Source organism: Prinia subflava, chromosome 3, assembly GCF_021018805.1.
Source record: "Prinia subflava isolate CZ2003 ecotype Zambia chromosome 3, Cam_Psub_1.2, whole genome shotgun sequence".
In the NCBI taxonomy this organism is placed as follows: domain Eukaryota; kingdom Metazoa; phylum Chordata; class Aves; order Passeriformes; family Cisticolidae; genus Prinia; species Prinia subflava.
In genome coordinates, this window is record NC_086249.1 from 19,742,164 (window position 1) to 19,762,347 (window position 20,184).

The window sequence follows — 20,184 nt, forward strand, 5'->3', positions numbered from 1 at the left end:
CAGTTTAATGAGAATATGTGTTTGTGAACTGACCCTCAATCATTTTATTTGTGACTATTGAAAGAATTACTGAGTATTCATGAGGATGCTTGACAGTCATAAATTAAAATATAAATAATTACGTCTCAGGTAGTTGCTATTTGCTGTACCATTTACAATGATGTTTGCTGTGCAGAAAAATGGGAAGAAAAAGCTTATTATTATGGTCATCTAATGAAACATATAATATTTATTTTTGCATTTTTTCCTGAAAATTAAGCATTTCATTTTTTACTCTTCTTTCCTCCCCCCTCCCAATTTCTGCTTCCTTTTTCTTTATTCCACATTCACCGTTGTATTATTTTTGCCCTGTCTGAGTCGTGACTTTTCTCCTGTAAGTCAGGGTGTTTGCCCAACTCTGTTTCTAAAGCAGGAGGTGATTCATTGTTAGCACTTGGGCTGTTGCACGTACTTTGACTGGAGACTCCTGGTGACAGCCCAGCCCTGTCCTTTGCTCACATTTAACAGCACAGCAGAGCAGCAATCCACATCCAGGGCCTCAGGCCACTGCAGCTGTACATAGAGTAATATTTTGAAGGTGTTGCTGGTCAGTCACCCTCCTTTAATAAGACAACATTCACACCAACTCTTTACACTGTGGTTGGCTCAAATTTTTCCCCTGTACTCACTAAGCTGCAATCTTCATTGCATATGCCAGAATTGCCTCTTTGAGCACGGCAGGTCAAATGCTCTTAACTCTTCCCTGATATCTCTGTCATAAGGGGATTTCAACCAGGATTTAGCATTATTTTTCTTGTGGTCTGATTTTGATATAATTTAATAATAAATTTGAAAGAAGGGTCAATGATATTTGAATAGGAAATCAAATCTCAGTGCAAAGGAAACCCTAAATGAAGAATGAAGAAACAATAAAAGTAAACTATTTTGAAATAGAGTGGTCTTGAGGTTTTGAGGGGTTTTTTTCAATGCACAATGAATTACAGGTGAGATATCCATTTATAAAGGGGTGTTTTGTGGAAAAAACCTCAGAAGTTCCTGAACTATATTTCTTCTTTGCCTAAGATATTGTGAAAAAACCCCTTTATTCTTGAACATCTTAACAACAAGCAAGGAAATAAAAAACATTAATTTCTCCCTTTTGAGGGTAGAGGAATCTGAAGCTGGAGACTTAGTTTGCAGAGTTTGTAGAGCAATCGAACGTATCAGGATTCCCAGTTCAAATTGTTGGCTCAGAATGGATCCTGATTTAACAAGGAAAGAAGAGGAATAAGTTCCTTGCACAAGGGATTTGCCAAACTGGAGATATAACATTTTCATTTTCTTCAATTACATTTTGGCTACCCTGAAAAAAAGGTCAGGTTTTTTTATGAGGATACGAATTTCAAAAGTTATTATAAAATATTTGTTTGTTTTTCTTCAGAAGAGTCTTTAGATGCTTATTTGGGGCAAAATTCTGCAAGCAACTGAGAACTCTAGCCTGTCCATTTCCTGCATTTAAACAAAAGCATAACAGTGATGATGACTTATATTTTACTATTCTTCGTTTTTAGTGAATGTAGTTCTGCTTCTTTTTGCTTTTGTTCTAGGATTATTTTTTAAGAACTAAGGATTTTTTTTTTTCACTGGAGGCATTCCTGCTACTCTTACCAACTCAGAAAAAGTGACTGTTTAATACTGGACAGAGTTTGAATCCCATTTTACTTGCTATATACTTTCTCCACATCATGTACATGTATAAGTCTCTCCCTCTCCAGATAAATCTGTAATATGTACATGTACACATTATATATAATTTAAATTATTGTTTTATATATGTAATATATTCCATATAATGCTAGTATTTTTGATGTGTTTTTTGTATAGGAATGTAGTATAATCTTTTTCTAGGGATACTAGAATACTATATTTAAACATTTAACACATCTTAGGTATTTTAGAATTACCATTCTTCTCCATTCCCAATTTGCACATTTTTTTTTAAACAAGTGTCAGATACTAGTTACATTTGGTGGCTAAAAATCAGAGAATTGTGCTTTGCAAGAGAGGTTTCATGCATTTGGTAGTGAAAGCTACTTTAATTTTGCAGTGCAATTTTCACACATTTTTGCATAGAGCAGCAAAAAATGCCTTGCTTTTCCATGGGAGAAGCATTGTTTTACGTATAGATTTGTCCAATTAAGTTTGCAGCATGTAGGTAACATTTGGGACTAGAAGGTAGAACTGTCTGCTGTCTTTGGTGATAATCACTCAACAAGAGCTTCCCCTTTTTCCAGCAGATATACTTGTGGCAGCATGGGTTTCCCTCCAGGAAATGTGGATGTGAAATCTTCTTTTAAAGGGCAATTCAAAAAATTCCCTGTGTTAAACAGAAGTGCAAAAAACTTTTCTAATGAAAGACAGATTGCAAGCGTTTGCCTAAGATTATCACTCTGCTAAACTGAAGCAGAGCAGCCGAAATTCCTGCATCATTTACATCCCCTGAGCGAGGCAAAGGCAAAAGCTGGAGGGAGAATATTTGATAATGGGTGAACAAACAGCTGTGAGGAAGAAAAGGCTGCACTCGCAGTCATTGAATGTTTTGGCAAAAGAAAACATTAGTTTAGTCAATGCCAAATGAAGCAAACCCTGGGCTGTGCCATGCCATAAATCCTTAAAGGGACACTCTACTTGGATTTCAGAAAAGAGATCAGTTCTGATGTCCTCCAGTTTCTTCTCCTTTTAAATACTCTGTCTGCCACTTAAAAGTGTATACAACTTTAATTTCTGTTCATGTGATCTTTCCCTTTTTTATGTTTGCAAAGGTGGTTTCTGTTAGCCCATTTCCTCCTTGCTATCTGAGGCCCTGATCCTGCCAAAATGTATTCATGTCCTTTATTGCAGTGGGTCTCCCATCCAAATCCCTCCCAGCAGGAAAGGTGAGGTCACATTTATGTGTTTGTAGGAGCATTGCCTAATTGTAGGGGAAATAGAAACAGCACAGAGTTTTGTCTGTGGCACAAAAGAAACCGTAGAGAATATGGAGTAAACTATATTTCTTTAAGACTTCAGTTATAGAAGTGCTAGATGTTATGTGTAACATTAGTAAGGGACAGTCCCTTCACAGAGGAATGTAATATGTCATCCTATAAGTATATAGTTTTAAGCAGAAATATCTATTAAAATAGTATATAGTGAAATTATTTCAGTTGTGAGGTGAGGAATCAGGTTCTTTATTTTCATCCTATGTTTTCATGTCAATGTAAAACTGTCAAGTCCTTTTGTTGCTTGCCATGGAGCTCCAGTGGGACTTTGATTTTATTTCCCTCATGCATGATCTTGTTTTGCACATTTAGCATTTCTGATGTTGGAACTTTAGGCAAGTCCATTCAGAAATTGCAGTATTTATTAAACCACCTTGTATGGTGTCAACAGAAGACAAGAATGTTGAACAAAATTAAATTGTGACCCCTTATCTGCCCTTTTTCAGAAAAATAGTCTCACTGAAGTCACTGGGAGCTGCAAAATACATCAGATGCAATTTAGGCATTTACTTGAACCTAAGAACCTAAACTGCATTTGAAAATGCGTGGGGGGATAAATAAAAAAGTGTGCTTAAATTATTTACATGCCTTCAGAGGTATATCAAGTTTTAAAGTACAGTATTGGCACGCATGACCATAATTGAAAAATCTAGCCTAGCCATAGCAAGTGACCTTTACCTTGTGCTAGAGGTGGCTGAGATAGGCTGCAAACCTGCTGGGCTCCTACAGAGCTTGGTTTGCTGCACAAACAGCTGTTAGACCCAACATGAAGAATGGGAATGAGCTGCTAGGTTAGAAATTTATTTTCTTTCTTTCTTTCTTTCTTTCTTTCTTTCTTTCTTTCTTTCTTTCTTTCTTTCTTTCTTTCTTTCTTTCTTTCTTTCTTTTCTCTTTCTTTCTTTCTTCTTCTTTCTTTCTTTCTTTCTTTCTTTCTTTCTTTCTTTCTTTCTTTCTCTTCTTTCTTTCTTTCTTTCTTTCTTTCTTTCTTTCTTTCTTTTCTTTCTTTCTTTCTTTCTTCTTTCTTTCTTTCTTTCTTTCTTTTCTTTCTTTCTTTCTTTCTTTCTTTCTTTCTTTCTTTCTTTCTTTCTTTCTTTCTTTTTCTTTCTTTCTTTTCTTTCTTTCTTTCTTTCTTTCTTTCTTTCTTTCTTTCTTTCTTTTCTTTCTTTCTTTCTTTCTTTCTTTCTTTCTTTCTTTCTTTCTTTCTTTCTTTCTTTCTTTCTTTCTTTCTTTCTTTCTTTCTTTTTCTTTCTTTCCTTCTTTCCTTCTTTCCTTCTTTCCTTCTTTCTTTCCTTCTTTCTATCCTTCTTTCCTTCTTTCCTTCTTTCTTTCCTTCTTTCTTTCCTTCTTTCCTTCTTTCTTTCCTTCCTTCTGCGCCTTCCTTCCATTTAGCTATTACTCAGTTGTTTGGGCTTCAGTTGCAGGAAAGTTATGTAGAAGAGAGGTAATCTGTGTTTCTCCTTCTGTCTTCTTGCACACAGTGCAGCTCTTTTACTGAAAGTTGTTTGCAGAGCACAGGGGAGATGGCATTACTTAGACCTTGTAAAATAAAATACGAACAAGCACATACCAGCACTTCAGGAAGATTTTATAAGCATTTTCCACCCCAAAGCCTAGTTTTGCTCTTCCTCTGGGCCCTGAACTCTTTAAGACTTTTAAAGGGTATTTCTGTGAAAGAAATGAGCCTCTTGCAAGCAGCTGGACAGATGATTTGCATCATGTTCTGATGTCACCAGAAATGTTAGTTCTTCCTGCCCCTTCCCCCATGACTGTATCCTGTTATTTACCAACATTTTCAGCTCCCTATACATTTCCCTGAATGTCTCACAGCATCCCAGGTGCAGGTGAATGTTTTCTCCATCTGTCTCCTGTCTGAGGATGTTCTCCGGGCTCAGCACATACAGCATGTGTTCAAGGGAGCCTCTTCAGTGAAGGTGCTGATTTGTTTTTGATTTTCACAAAATGTGTAGAATTGTAATTCATTTGACTCTGCTATCCTTCTGTCAAGGTTGTTAGAAGCTGATCAGTGAGTCAGTTTGGAGCAGTGGGTGAGAATATTAAGGGGAAAAGGAAAATTTAACAACTGATGGCCTTCTGTGAGCTTAAATTCCTAAGAAATACAGCTAAAATGTTTGATATATAGGCGATTTGTGTGCTTATTTTACAACCCAGTGTTCAAAAGAGATGCTTTAGGCTAGAGTTGTCTTATGTGCTTATGAAAAGATGATGAAAAAATAACTTTCCACACTTTCACACATTTTTTGTCATTTGTATAGCTTCATTCTTCAACTTTCAGATCTGACTGCCAATTCAGGAAACAAACCCAACTGCATAAAGCACATGCTAAGAGGTGCTGATTCTCTGTGCCCTTTGTACCTGACATAGGTCTTTTAAACAACATTTCCTCTCCTTTCCCAAAATTCACATAAGGAGGTAGCTAATAAAAGTCATTATATCACCATTAGCAAACAAATTGCAACCTGAAAATATAAACAGAACATCAAAACCTGCTGGTTTAGAGACTGCAGATTCACACAGACATCCAGAGGGTGGTTTGTAGTGTTTGGCACCTTGGTTTAAAGGATGTTGCGCTTCATTTTTCCAGAAGGAGGTTTGAGTTGCTGCACATTCAACTCATGTACTGTGACATTGCTTTAATTCTGACTATGGCAAACTATCCAGGAGCATTTCATTGCTATGCCTCAGCTACTGTCCATTTTCTTGGGCTGTTTTAGAAGGCCTGACAACTCAGAATGAAATGTTACCCCTTATTTGGTAAATGCTAACATTTTAAAATGATAATTAATACACAATTAACCTTTCCTAATTTTTTCAGTGGTTTGACATAAATAGTTACACCCTCTGAGTAAAGATTTGCCTGTTAGGGAACCCAGATTAAGAACCTATTTACCACATAAGACTAATTAAAACCCCATATTAAGGGTTCAGTATAGTTGGTTGGCTCTTGTGTAGAACACTGGATATGAATTTCATCAGAATATTTATAGATACAACATTCCTCCTTTGTATCACCATCTGCTCACCACCTCTGATTCTCTAGCTGAGCTTCAGGGTCTGTACCAATGTCAGCGGAAGCTTTAAAATCTGCCATTAAAATAGAAACAACAGCAGAGATCTGCTGTTAAAATAATAGCAACAACATCCCTCTGTGGGATGCTGGGGAACACACAACTATGGACAGGCCTGATCCAGCATTCCTTTCCTGCCCTGGGAGCTCTTTTGGGGGGTAAAAATAAGAAAAGAAAGAATGCACAGGCTGAGCCCATTTGTGTACAGATAGATGGAAATGTGGAACTACTTTCTACCATTGTCCTTCCAGCTGAACACTGGGGAGAGATTGGAACAATGCGTGGAAATGCCATGGAGGGAATGTAAAGAGATGTTCAGCAGATGAATTCAATATAAACATAGCTAAAACCACTGATAAAGCTAATTTATACATTTTCCAAATGACTCTCCATGTAATTGTGACTAGGCCAGCTTCTATGCATATTGCAGTTAATGGCAGCAGGATTAGAATTAAATAGGGGCAGTGCTTGTACTGGATTGTAGTGGAACTGAACTTAGGAGTCATGTATGAAACACCCTGAAAACACATACAAGTAGAGCTGTGAGCAAGAAAACAATGTGTGAAAATGAAAGTAGTGAATAAATGTTAGCTTTGCTGTCTGGCAAATTTTTAGTTGATTGTAAGGGAAAACCACTGAGCAGCATCATCTGGTTTGGCCCATGAGTTATTCTTTTTTTTCAAAGAGTCCAAGTGGCCATGATATGGTTGAGACATTCCTGAAGAGCATCTCAGACACGTGTCTAATGAATTCACATCATGTTCATCAGCACAACTTCTCAGCCCATCTTCATGTTTTATACTAGCAGAACTTCAGATACAATGTAATTCCTGACAAAATAATGTTGTGGTGGCTAGTATGAAAGAAAAAATGGTCACAGTGATCAGTAGTATATCTTGAGAGGCTTTACTTTTCATATTTTGATGCTGCTTTGATAAAAAAATGTAGCCTGAAATGTAACATAATGAACTTTTTCTAACAGAGAGAAACTAAGGGCTTTCAAAATTACCTTTTTCAACAGAAGAATAATTTAGCAGTAATGAATAAAGCTAACCATATCAAAAGGATAAAAAAGGACAAATCCTCAAGACAGAAAATGCCTTTGGATGATTTCTTATCCAGAAAAAAGTATGTGAGTACCATTTGCAATGGATGTTAACAGTGTAAAATCAGTGGGGTGTTTTAGGTGCTTGGAGTGGGATAGGACAAAGTGCATCTCTAATGCAACAAAACCTATGAATTCTCATCCTTCACTGAACAAAATTACAGTAGTTAATCTACATACAGAAGGAGGTTTGTTGATTTTGATGCAATTGCCTGCTGAAGAGCTAGACAGAAAAATAATTCTGTGTTTCGTGGTGCAGTCACTGAGAAGTGTATCAGTCACTGGAGGAATCATGAGGGATGCAGTCTGGAGGATGGTGCTGTTATTAAGTATCAACAGAATGTCAATGAAGTGACTGTGCTGAGTATATTAGTGATAAGTGGTAACTCCTCAGAACAGCAATATTGTTAAAAGTAAAGTGTTTGATCTCTAAAATGCTCAAGATCTTGGTCAGTTATTGCAGGGTGCAAGTAGACACTCGCAGTTTCACGGCACAGGAAAAATACACACAGAATTAATTAACAAAGGCTAACACGAAATGGCAGCACAACAAACAATCAGTTAATGTTTCAACTATGTTGAAATGTAGTGGGAATACAATCTCTTACACAAATTAATTTCCTCTTGTGCTGTGTTGGATTTTTTGTCTTGCTTCCCTTGTGCATTCAGAGAGTGCTGTTGGTTAAGTGGGACCTCAGATGAAGGTGCAAACTGCCCGTGTCTCTGCTGTCGGGGGGAAAGGCTGCTGCATTTTGTTTTAATCCAAACTGTGTGAGTCTGTCGGCAAGACTGTGTGGAAATGAACAGGAGACCAAAACAGGAGGGCAAAATAAGAGATCTCCATGAGATAAGGGAACCCAATTTATTATTTTTAATGACAGGCACATGGAAGAAAAGCGTATACCACAGTAGTAACAAGAAACAGCCTACCATTTAATAACAGGAGAAGATAGCATTTATTTTTATGGCAGGTCGAGAGCCCAATCCACAAAACAGATGAAACTTTGCTTTCATGAGCTCAGCAGGCCAAATCCACACCATGAAAGCCACGAGTGCTGTTGGACTGGCCTTTGAAGTCAGCTGTATCTGCCTTTGCAGTATCAGGCACATGACGCCCTGGAACATTACAGGACAAAATTTTTAAAAATTACTGTAAAGGGGAAGTAGCATAAAGGGGAAAAAAAAGTCAAAATCCACATTCTTGTGGATATAAATCAGTTCCAGTGGCGTGAGTGAATTTTCCCTTGTGGATACTATGTGAGGCTGACCCAGCAAGACAGAAGTATGAATACAGTAGCTAACTGGGGAGAACTCCAGTGAGATAAGCATTATCCATGCAATCTGAGAGAAACTCATTTTATTTTTGTTCAGTAAAGGTAAGAACTCATACAGAGGTCAGGCTGGTCTGCACCTTTGCTGTGTGCCAGTGACTGCCTGTCAGTAATCTACAAGAGTTTGAGGCATGGGCTCAAGGCTTGAATTTGATCTATAGCTTTTTACTTCCTTGGTCTTTTAAGACACTGTAGGATCTCTCCTGGTCACTCCAGGTTTTGCAGAGAAGCAAACTGGGATGGAAAGCATAGAGGAAAGTCTCTGGCTAGAGACACCTTTTCTGTCAGGGATGTATCTGCCTGAGTAGGAAGAAATAACAGTTTATTTAGGTACATCAACCCTGCTCCTTCTTGCTTATTCCTGGCTGCTTTCAACTACTTTCCATTCAGTTGATATTTTATTATCTTTTCTCCAAGTTTCCAGCTTCTCCCTTTTGTTTGAGAATTCTTTGCTTTTCCCTAGAAAACTCACCATGCTCCTTCTTTTAGACTATCTTGTCTACAGGAACATTGCTGCTGATAATTCTCTCCAGATGTTGTCTGGCACATGATCATGAGGCCATGCACTTCCTAAGATATTTACCTTCCATTAAATAAATAAGGAAAAAAACCCTAAGCAAAATGAAAGACGATTTTCTGGTTAGACAACTAAAAACCTCCAGTCCAAACAAAGCTAGAACATGTAGAAATTGCAAAACAAAATATTCAAGATTCACAAGAGCATTAACATGATACATTTGAATTAATGGAAGTATGATGCCTGTAAACAAATTTAAAGAAAAGAAGTTTGTGAATAGTGTATGTGCAATATGTAAATAATCAATATTACTGATAAAAAATATCATGACTAGGAATTTGGGCTTAGTCCCTGCTGCATTTCTGCCTTCCTTGTGAGTAAAGAATAGAATTTGGACTTAGAGACACTCTCTCATCTTCTCACTAATTTCTAGAAATGTGAACTGTTGTTGTCCATCTGGTGCCAAGGTGTCCCAGAATTAGCAAGCTTTAAGGAGAAAACGAGAGGGCAGTTCAAGGATGAGACTTGATATCTTCCAGGTTTGATCATTCCACATGTAGGGTCTCACAGCAAGAGGGATATCCTCTCTTCCTTCTGCCCCAAGTGAACTCCAGGAGAGGGGCGGGCAGTGGGCAGCCCTTCAGATCCAAGAGGATCTATGGTGAAGTCTACTCAGAACATTTCTGTCATCCCAGGTCCCTGGTGCAACCAGGATGACAGGAAAGCAGCTTGCATCTCAAGAGGTTCTCCTGGAAGAAAAGTCACCACACAGAATATACACTGAATTGCTACAGAGGCAGATACATAGGTAGAAATATTATTTTATTGAAGTTGGTTTTGACCAAATCACACCTGGAGGATGAGTAGCATATGTGTTCTCTCATTCCCTATGCTGAGGTACCTATTTCTCTTTAAAATTACATGTGGTTTAGGAATTATTCCATTTTTCCTTGAGTTCATCCACATCAGTGGCTGCAAAGTGTAAAAACGTCAGATGAGAGCTTGGATATGATTACTGCTGATTGCTATTGCTGATAGAAGAGAGGACTTCTTGATTTATTATCACAAAATTTTAAATAATATTTGACATCTACCTTCGAAAGGGTTAATCTAAATGGATGACAGCTGTCATAATGCAAATAGAATATTCATTGGATTGAGTGAAGAATTTTTTATTTTTAACCCAGATGGTAAAGAGAGAAAGATGAAGAGAAAGGAGTATTTTCCTATTTACTCAAGGAAGACCAAATAAAGAAGTGGCTTTAATTTTTTTTTCTTCCTTAATCCCTTTCTTATGCAGTACTCATCTCAGAAATTTTCTCACACCATTCTCATTCTCTAGTCTACAAATATGGCTTTGTCTTCAAGTATAAAGCATCCTTCAGCTGAGTTTTTTGTTTCAGCTGAGCTCTGTAACAATGTGCTACCCTTTCAACCCTGTAAGATTTCCCATTGTGGGAGGCCTTAATAGTATGGAACTGTTTGGTTTTGGCTCTGTCTATTGCCAGATGAAATTAATGACAACAGCTTTTCAAGTCTTTAAAGTGCTGCCTGGTACACACACAAGTACGTGGTGAAACGGGAAAAGAATGTGAGGGAGTATTTTCTTTTTCACAATTTTTTTTAGCCCATCTGAGAAACCTCAGTTCTTACTTAATTTCTTGAAGTGTCTGAGGGCTTGAGACACGCAGGTATTTCATTTGATCTTTAATCCACAGTAGTTTCTGAGTTTGTTTGTTTGTTTGTTTTTAAATGCATAAAACCAACACCTTCCTTTTCTCTTATTTAACAATTTTTGGTGTGGAAGCTGAGAAATATGAGGCATCCTGTCCTTAGTGTTTCCCAGAGAGTTATTGCAAATCTTGCCTCTGATCTGTCCCTCACTTGCTCAATTTTGAGAATTCTTCTTAATTTCTCATGGCCAAAATGAACAGCTGTCAGCTGTCAGCAGGGCCTCATCAACTGTCTTCCCCTTGAAGACATTCAATCCAACAATCCATGGACAGATGAGCTGTAGGACCTTTATAGAGCATAAGTGCCAGTCCTCAACATTTCTTCAAAATCATATTGTTTCTTCCATGACTATGAAGTCCTGTTGCTTAATTATTTGTACATCCAGAGACAAGAAGTCCAACTCATACAATTTGCAAGATCTGAAATTTTCTGTGTCTTAAAATTTTACTTATTTTACTTCTTAAAGAGAAAATACCATTTTATTGAGCGTGATCTTGATAAATAAGTCTAAGGACACCATATTTGGTCATAAACCCATCTGCTCCTGCTGCTTTATTTGCATTCAGACTTTCTATGATAGTACTCACTTCGTCCTTTGAAGTGTGTTATCCAAGAATTCTCAGTGTGTACATATATATATATATATATATATGATTTTTAATTTTGTGGTTCTGTGGGAAAGAAACCCCTAAAGGATTTTAAAAGTTGTTGGCTTTTGTAGAGTTGAGCAATAAATAAAACCTTTTGGTCTCAAATCACCCAACATCTCTTCTCAGCATGTTACCATATGTTTTTTGCTGTCCCTTTTGAAGAAACTACCATATTATCTACTTCTTCAAAAGCCTGCCTACCATCTTTCCCTTACATAATGCTTTGCTTTGTGCATTTTTGGGTTGGTTCTGTTTAACAGACTTGCAGGAAATTCAGTTCTCCAATCCCTGTGGATTTAAGCATATTTTAACAAAACCTTTAAGTAACTTTCTGTTTACCTCAGACTGAAAGGGATTCACCAAGCCTTTTCTTCAGTGATTCTTGTTTTTTTAAGATGGAAAGCTTTACCACTACCTTCACCATTTATCTTCACCTTTTAAGCAACCTGCAGAGGTTTCTCATCCCAATGGGTTTACTGGAGGTTTTTTAGATAACTCTGATAGAAGACACATCAGTGCCTGAATTTGCATCACATGGTTGACAACAGTGAGAGCATCTCCCAAGTTAAGACCTTACCCCCTCTTGAACTTTACCAGCATCTAACAAGGTGATTAGCTTCAAATTACCTACTGATCTGCAAATCCTGATCATTTTCCTCTACCAAGGACTGGATTCGTGAACTGAATACAATTTTCTCTTCTGTCCTAATTTTTTTTTTTTTTTTTTTAAGGGAAGTGATATGAAAGAAGCTTGTTTCTGTATAGAACAGTATGGAGTATGTATTCTTTCAAGTTACCATTTTAGAAGTCTTTGATCAAAATATGTCTGCCATCTTCAAACACCAAGCTTTTAGGATAAAAAGGAGGTATTTGACTAATAAAAGTGCCACCCCTTCTCCTAGTGGCCTGACAAGCAGTATGGTGTATATTCTCAAACTGCAACGCAAAAAGCTTTCATTGTTGGTCTGCAAAGGAGCTTCTTATAATTGCAAGGTGCGTTATTAATTTTTAATTTTTTTAATTGCTTGTAAAACCTGTTGACCTAAGCTGGTCAATCATTTAGCAGTTAAAGACATCATTTGAATTTGTTCTTCTGTTCTGTTGGCTTTCCAGCTGTTGCTTTTCCAGCAGTAAAACTTACAAGATTTTATTCTAGTCCTTTTAGGTGATAGTTTTATAAACAGTTCAGTGCTGCCTGTTGCAATACCCAGTATCCCCTTTAGAGGGGATAGACAAAATTTAGATTAGAGGAGATGACAAAATTTCAGATAACTTTTCAGGCTTCATTATATCCTCACTTTACTTTGTTGCTATGTGCTTTATACTATACCACTGCCCTAATATTCATTAACTTTAGCCATTCTGAATTTCTCCTGTCTTAAATAACTTACTGCTAGCCTTCTGGGTCTCCAAGGACTGCTGTGTCCTGTGCCCTTTGGAGCACAAATGCAACTTCAAGTGGCCAGAAATTTCTCGTTAACAGAAGGTACTGACCACTAAAGTGGGAGGCATTTGCATCAGAGAGATGCTGGGAGAGCAAGGAAGGGAGGACATCATTATTTTAACAACTATGCTGGCCTGGCCAGGAGGGTTAATTACTATAATCCCTGACAGCCTACACAAAAAGCAGCTGTTTGCCTCCAATCCGTGCAAGCCATTCAAATCAAACGAAGGACAAGGTTTAAAACACTGCCTGGACCCGAGTGTCAATGCTCAAGATGGTTCTATTCAAGACGGTGTTGCGCATGTTGTGCACCCACTGCCGAGACAATGGTGTCCACCAGGAGTTTTATTTCTTACATATGGAGGAGGCCTCACCATCCACGGTAACTTGGCAGCACAAAAGTCTTTGGGTGTCCCCAAAGCTTTTGCTCTCTTTGAAAGTCAAGGCAAGGAAGGCACCCTGCCTCGCTGGAGAGATTTCTGCTGCCCAGACGGGGGAAGTGCTGCTTGTTATTAAGTCTCTTGAAACTGGGAGCACTTGTGAAAGCATGTTTGAAAGCAGGATATGCTCTACAGTGATATCCAGGGCTCATAAGAGATTTTAAAGGGCTTTAAAGAGGAAATCAGATCTGATCAAGAGAGCTTGAAAATGGTAATTTAACAGGGGAACTCTGTATAGTCTGAGGGTGTTTTGCTTTCCTGTGTATTGATTTTTCTGTGATTCTGAACTGAAAAAATGCACAAGGATATTAAAACCAGAACTTCTGGAGTAAGTTTGGTTGAAATCATGAAGTGGGAGAACGTGGCAAATTTGCCCCCACAAATCCCAGTATAAGCTTTTCCTTAAAAAGTCACATCAAAGGCATAAACATTGCAAGATGTAAAGCATGACAAATGTGCAAACAGAAATACCTCTGCCTGTTCTTTCCTGTTGAGCCTACAGAGGAGAGCACAGGATAGGCTAGAACAGTTAACAATCCAGGATGCAAAAGGAAATAGCAAAGAAACCTAGTTCAGAACCTAATGCAAACATTAGATTACTCTCACAGGGTTTGCTGCAAATTTACTGTCATATGTATCTATTTGAGAGCTGTTCAGTGTGGAAGTGGGTGCAGATGTACTCCTGATATGCTCTCCCCTCAACAGAGATCCTCTGCATTCCTGCCACTGGCAGGGAAAGCAAGGGGAATTATGGAATTCGGCATTATGGAATTTGGCTCATCTGCGCTGGAGAAAAAGGAAGTTGCTTTACATCTCTTTTTTTTTTTTTAGCTTTACTTCTGATTCAAGTTGCCTCTGCTTTTGAAGCTCAGAGGAGCTGAGTAGGGCAACTAACTGATCCCTCCTGTGATGTCTGCATCCTCTTTGTAGTGAAACTTAGGGAGTGCTTTTGGCTTTCTAGCTTTGATAACATTTTTTCCCAATAGTGACTTTTTTATAAGCACAAATATTTGTACTTATAAAAGTTCAGAAGTATCAAAGTATTAAAAGCATTTGTACTTTAACACTACAGATCACCTACACTAACACTGCAGACCTTTTCCACTAGCAGTAGGCATTTGCTGTAAACCACAAGGAGCATAGACTGAATATCCTTCTGATGGGTCCTATTAGCCTTTGTAGGATTTTCTTCACGTTACACTGATTAACTGTAGTGTTTTACAGTTTTCTACCAATAAATAACATTAGCAGCTTGTATTTTGCTTTACAATGTAAAGTGGTATTCATGGTTTTTATATTTGCTATCATATAATGGGGAAAAGACACACATTGAGCTTCTATTTATTTATTTAGATATTAGGAGGGTCACACAGAAAAGGGGCTGTGAGACCTCTTTGAAGTCATCATCAGCATGATCATTATCCAAAGACAAAGCTTTTTCCTTATTCAGTGCTTTAATACAAAGTTCAATCAACACAAGGACTAAAAGAGTTATTTCTTGGTGAGATCACCTGAGATACCTGTAGGTTTATGTATCCTGGTGTGGGGTAAGGAATTGTCTTTGGTCTAACAATATTTTTGCTTACTTTGATTAAAATCCATGGAGACATGCCAATCTTCTAATTGTGATAAGGAAGAGCAGTTTAGATATATGGAGTTTAAGGACCAAAGAGATTCTTAGATTGCTTCATTATCTTTCCAACTGCCAGAGACTACAGCATCTTCTTCAGTCAACTTATTATTTGGCTAGAGAATATTTTCTAGAAAAGCACATTGGCGTCCTGTGAAAGGTTCAGAAGCAGAATTCAGCACCACCTGCAGCAGGAGATATCCCACTGCTAGGTACATGTGTCTTCTTCCCCTCAAAAAGGAGCTTCAGCTTCCTGTATTGGTTCTTGTCAAGCCTTCCTCCAGGAAATTGAAGAATTGTCTTATATTTTATGTTTTATACTGTAAGCATATTCCTGCATTGTAATAAACTCACTCTATCTTCCTTTGGTATACGAAGCAGGCACAGCTCCTTGCATCTTCCTCTGAAACACATTTTTCTCAAAATCAGAAGTAATTTTGTTGTTTCTTTTTTCTGTCCTATGGAACTTTTAACTATCCTATGGAAAAATACATTCACAGGGCTATATACAGTAATCCAGTAGTAGCGCTTCTTTAAAAGCTTTGAAAATCTAGATTTAAACTACCTCAAGTCCCCCTCCATACTCCCCAGTTTAAACACAGTTACTTGTTTTTTCCAGAGCATCACACTGGAAGTTCACATGGTGTTCTTGTCACTGTGACACTTCATCCCTTTTCAGGCACACCACTGTTCAAAACACAAGCCTCAGTTTGTTGGTTTGGCTCCCAGTCTTTTTTCCTAAATACACAACTTTGCATTTGCCTGCTTTAGTATGCCTTGTTTAACAAGATTTATGTTCCATTGAAATATAGGGTATGGCTTTATTTATGTCTTTATTCTTTGCCTTTTTTTTTTTTTTAATGAATGGGATCCCTTCCCGACTTTTGCGTTTTTCTTGCCCAGAAGAAATATCAAGACTTGTCAGCAGAGCTCCTCTGTTCGTCCCATTCACTTAACACTGACACTGTTCTAGTCTTTCAGTGTTCCTCTGCACTTCCAGCAAACTTTCAAGACCATCACAGCAGGTCAGAGATGTCTTCAGCCAAGTCTCTCAGAATTGTTATGCACAAGTGGCCTTGGCCTGCCAAGTTGAATATGCTTACTCCTAGGGGGCTGATCTCAATTTATGTAGCATCCTCCTCTGTTACTAATAAATATAAATGTTCTTCAACTTTCTTACATGTTGCTGTCTTACTTCTGAGACCTAGACATGAGTAATTGTTATTTTGTATTTATATTAATGTATCTGAGTGCATTGATCTTAATAATTCAGCATTCTCGGTTTTATAGGCTACAAGCAAATATTTATTGCTCTTTTCTGATGTAGAGTGTTATGCCTGTAAATCCCTGATACTTACAACACTTCCTAATGTAGGCTTTCTTGCTGGTTTTGGCTTGACTCACTCAGATAATTTAAAACTCTGTCAAAATTGTCTCGTTTGCCCATTGCTTCCTGCATATTTTGTGTTCCTATGGACCCTTACTCCAAAATTGTGTTGGGACATTGAAATGAGTTGTTTCGGAATACAAATACCCGTGGACTTTTAATCAGCTTTTTCAGGTCAGGCTGGAGAATACAATTTGACCCTTAAACTGTGAACCACAAAAAGTGTTAATCTTCTGCTCCCACCAAGCAAACTATTTTTATGAAAGCGATTATCTGGATGGAAGCACTCCCACCTGCTCTCAGGAAGCCTTGGTGCGTGCTAATAGTTTGCTGTAATATTAGAATTGCAGCTGCTTCAGGATGGGGCGTTCTCGGCCCTGCTGTCATTCACGCAGACACAGGGCTTTCAATATTTGCTCCTGGCTTGGTGGCTACCAGGCCACTGCTGTCACATTTCAGGGTGCTGCCTCCATCTTCAGTCTCTGGAGGAGATCCTGATGTTTTGGTGAGCAAAACATCATTTCCATGTGTTTGAATTCTTCCTCAGCCTGCTTTTCCCACTCACAACTGGGAATCAGGGCACTGCTACAATTGCATACACTTAAACTTTTATGGGAGGGAATAATTTTTCTTCAGGTCAATGTAAGACGAAAATAACAGAGGAAAGGAAGAAATAGGGGGAACATTCACTTGCAACCATCAACCACCTGAGGGATGCATGTAAATTTCTGCTCAGTCCCCTCTCCAGAAAAAAAATTGGTCATCCTAAATTATTTTTGACATATAACGTTCCAGAGGCTGGGAGACTGAAAAATTACAACTACTCAGTGTAGAGAGAAAAGATAAATACCAGCAAATGAATAGGAGATGGAAGGTGAATTTTGTTCTTGCAATACAATACCAAGGAGACAAATTTAAGAGCAAAATGCCTGGTGCATGTAGCAGAGATCACAAGTGAAGTGAGAGTTCCAGGTCTGTCTGCTGTAAAAAGATCAAAACATGAAAACATGCATAAAACACAGAATAGAGTTATGGTTCAAAATGTTGGCACGTGACTGTGTGAAATATCATACTGTATGAATAAATAGGTAGCACCGTTATCTCTAATCCTAAAACAAAATCTTCTTTTCCTACAAGTCTGTAGGTTAGAACAAGACCTGGACATTTTGCAGAGAGATATTTCCATTCCACTCACATTCGGTACAAGTTACCACCAAGTCGTGTTCTTTTAAGGTTTCTCTAGGCTTGTCCCATGAACTCACTGCTTTGATGGGCAGACTCCAGCCCTATAATTCCTTTACTGAGGCATGGAAAGGTACTTGGGAAGATGCAGCAGCATTTCCCTTTTCTAGGAGAAGGCAAGAACTGGAGAAGGAGAAAATGGGTGGTACCAGAGCTGCTCTTGCATTTTTTGGTTTGAACTGGATATGTGTCAGGGCATATGAATATACATACATTTGCATTTGCACATAACAGTGAAATATAGGGAAACAAGTGGGTTTTCTGAGATTGTTTCCTGAAAAAGCATTAGCTAATTTACATGCAGATCCTGGGTATCTTTTTTTTAGGAATGAAGTAAATGAGATCAGGTCAGCATCATCTTAATTCTCGGTAGGGATTTCCTCTTAAGTACCTTATAACATTTTAGAAAATCCACTTAAAATTACCAGCTTTATTGGTTTAGTATGGTTTTCCCGAATATCTCTGTGTAGATAGTGGCTTGAAGAATTCCTGTAGAGGTAGCAATTTTAAAGCAGCATGGATTTTTTTTCAGTTTTCTGAAGATTGTCTTAAAAAATAAGATTACTTAAGGTAAAATGAAATAATTTATTCTTTACCTGGCTTGAAGAAGTCACAATAAGTTTTAGTGCTGGCTTGCTTAGTAACACTGCTTAAATAATTCTTTCTAATGGAATCTATCTAAAGCCAAGGAAGGAGTTCTTCAAGCACAGGCAACACCCAGGCAAGCTTCTGGTGATAAAATAGGGGCTAATATAAACAAGATGGGAATCTACTCAGAGCGCTTGGAGCTGGAGGGAGGAGGTTAAATGAGACATTCTGCAGAATGCACTTGGCAATTAACTGTCCTGATAAAGGAGGCATGAAAACCACTGTACAGAAGTTTTCACAATGAAAAGAGAAGGTCATCAGGGAAAGAAAAATGATGTCATCATAAAAATAGTGGAAACATAGGGGCTGGGAAGATCGAAGAGCAAAACTACTTCTGCATACGGGAAGTGTCAGGAAGCCATAGTTCAGGTCACAGTGACTTTGTAGAAATGAATTACTGAGCAAACCCAAACCTGAATTAGAAACTAGTTTTCTGTACTAACTACAGCAGTGGATTCTGATGGCTCTAAATTGGAAGTCAGTTTTAGCTAATATGTTGCTAATTTTTTCCTCATCTGTTAAAATGTTTTTCATTTTCTGGTGTGCTGAAAATATCTCTGAATAGGACCTTACAAATATATGAACTTCTACCACAAACTGTGCAGGCAGTGGTACAAAGAATGTTGGAGAAAATTGCTTTTGGCCTGTGGGACACAGAAGACAATGAGGAGTTTCTTTAAAAAACACCCAAACCAATCTAGTTTGCATTTTGTTGTGGAGCAGACCATAGGACCTGGTTATGGGAATCATCCCACACAGAAACCCAGCCAGCATCTCATGTTAACAGATTTGCATTGTGCAGTTAACAGATTTGCATTGTGCAGATGGACTATCACAGACTGCTCCACAAGAGGAGGACAGCTTCACTCCTTTAGCTTTCCAAGACAAAGTAAAACACTAGGATGCTTCTGTCTTCTAGAAGAGGGGAAAAAAAACCAAAGGAGAGCCTGCCTGCTGCATTAGAGCTAGAGAAAACACTGTGATGCTGGAAAATCCAGGAAACTAGGAGTCTGTAGCCAGGCTGTGCAGTATATTGCCCATGTAGATTTTCAGAACACAGCACTTTTTGCCAGTGTTCACAGAAGAGCTATAATTGGCATTCAACAGGAGCAAAAGCTATCTGGAATAACTACTGTATAGTAACTAAATGAGCAGTTAAATCCAGACTTCAGTTCCTGGTCTGAGCAGTCAGGTCAAGCAGTAGGTGGGGAAGAGGGCTGGGAGGAGTGAAGGGAAGGAGACCCTGGGAACTACTTTGAATCTTCTCCACACAGGCCCCACAGTCTCTTTTGTACCAAACAGCATCTGAGCAGGCCCTGTGGGCAGCAGTGTCTCTGTTTATCCTTCTTGCCACCTCCATCTGCATTTCCACAGGGCCCCACACAGTTCTGGGTTGTGCACGCCTCCCTTTGGCTCCTTTGCACCGAGCCAGGCCAGTGATGATACTGGGTGGGGATCTTTGGCCACCAGTAATGAAGCATGACATTTACAATTCACCAAGTCCCTTTTCAATCAGATTTTTCTTTCTGAATACCTCTCATGGTATTGTTTCTTTTTGTTAATTTCCATTCTGACTTGCTCTTTCTATTTGGTAGCATATCTCAAGCAGTGTTTTGTCAGGCTGGCTAACAGTGGCTTTCTCTGTCTTCTGTATGTCCAAGGACTTAATCCAATACTTTGTGTCTTTTGCTGGTTTTCATCCAGGTGCTCTCCAGCGCTTTATGAAAGTTGAGCTTCCCACCTTTTATGCTTTAGCCCTCATGCATAGCTCTGAAGCTTCTCTTCAGAGGTTGAAAATCTAAAAATGAGGGAAAAAAACTTCTTCAAAACCGACTTCCTCAATGAATAAATCATGGCACACATTTTCCAAAATTGTCTGTGGTGTTTTTGGAGGAAAACCTGAATTGCTCTGCGTGTGTATTTGCTTTGCATGGTGTTTTATAGAATTCT

At 38.3% G+C, this 20,184-nt stretch overlaps 1 protein-coding gene across 1 annotated transcript in view; it reads left to right on the forward strand.

Annotated features, from left to right (window-relative positions):
• The window catches only part of TBX15 (T-box transcription factor 15), an 89,377-nt gene that overhangs the window by 12,092 nt on the left and 57,101 nt on the right, over positions 1 to 20,184 (forward strand). The gene's annotated exons all lie outside the window — the stretch shown is intronic.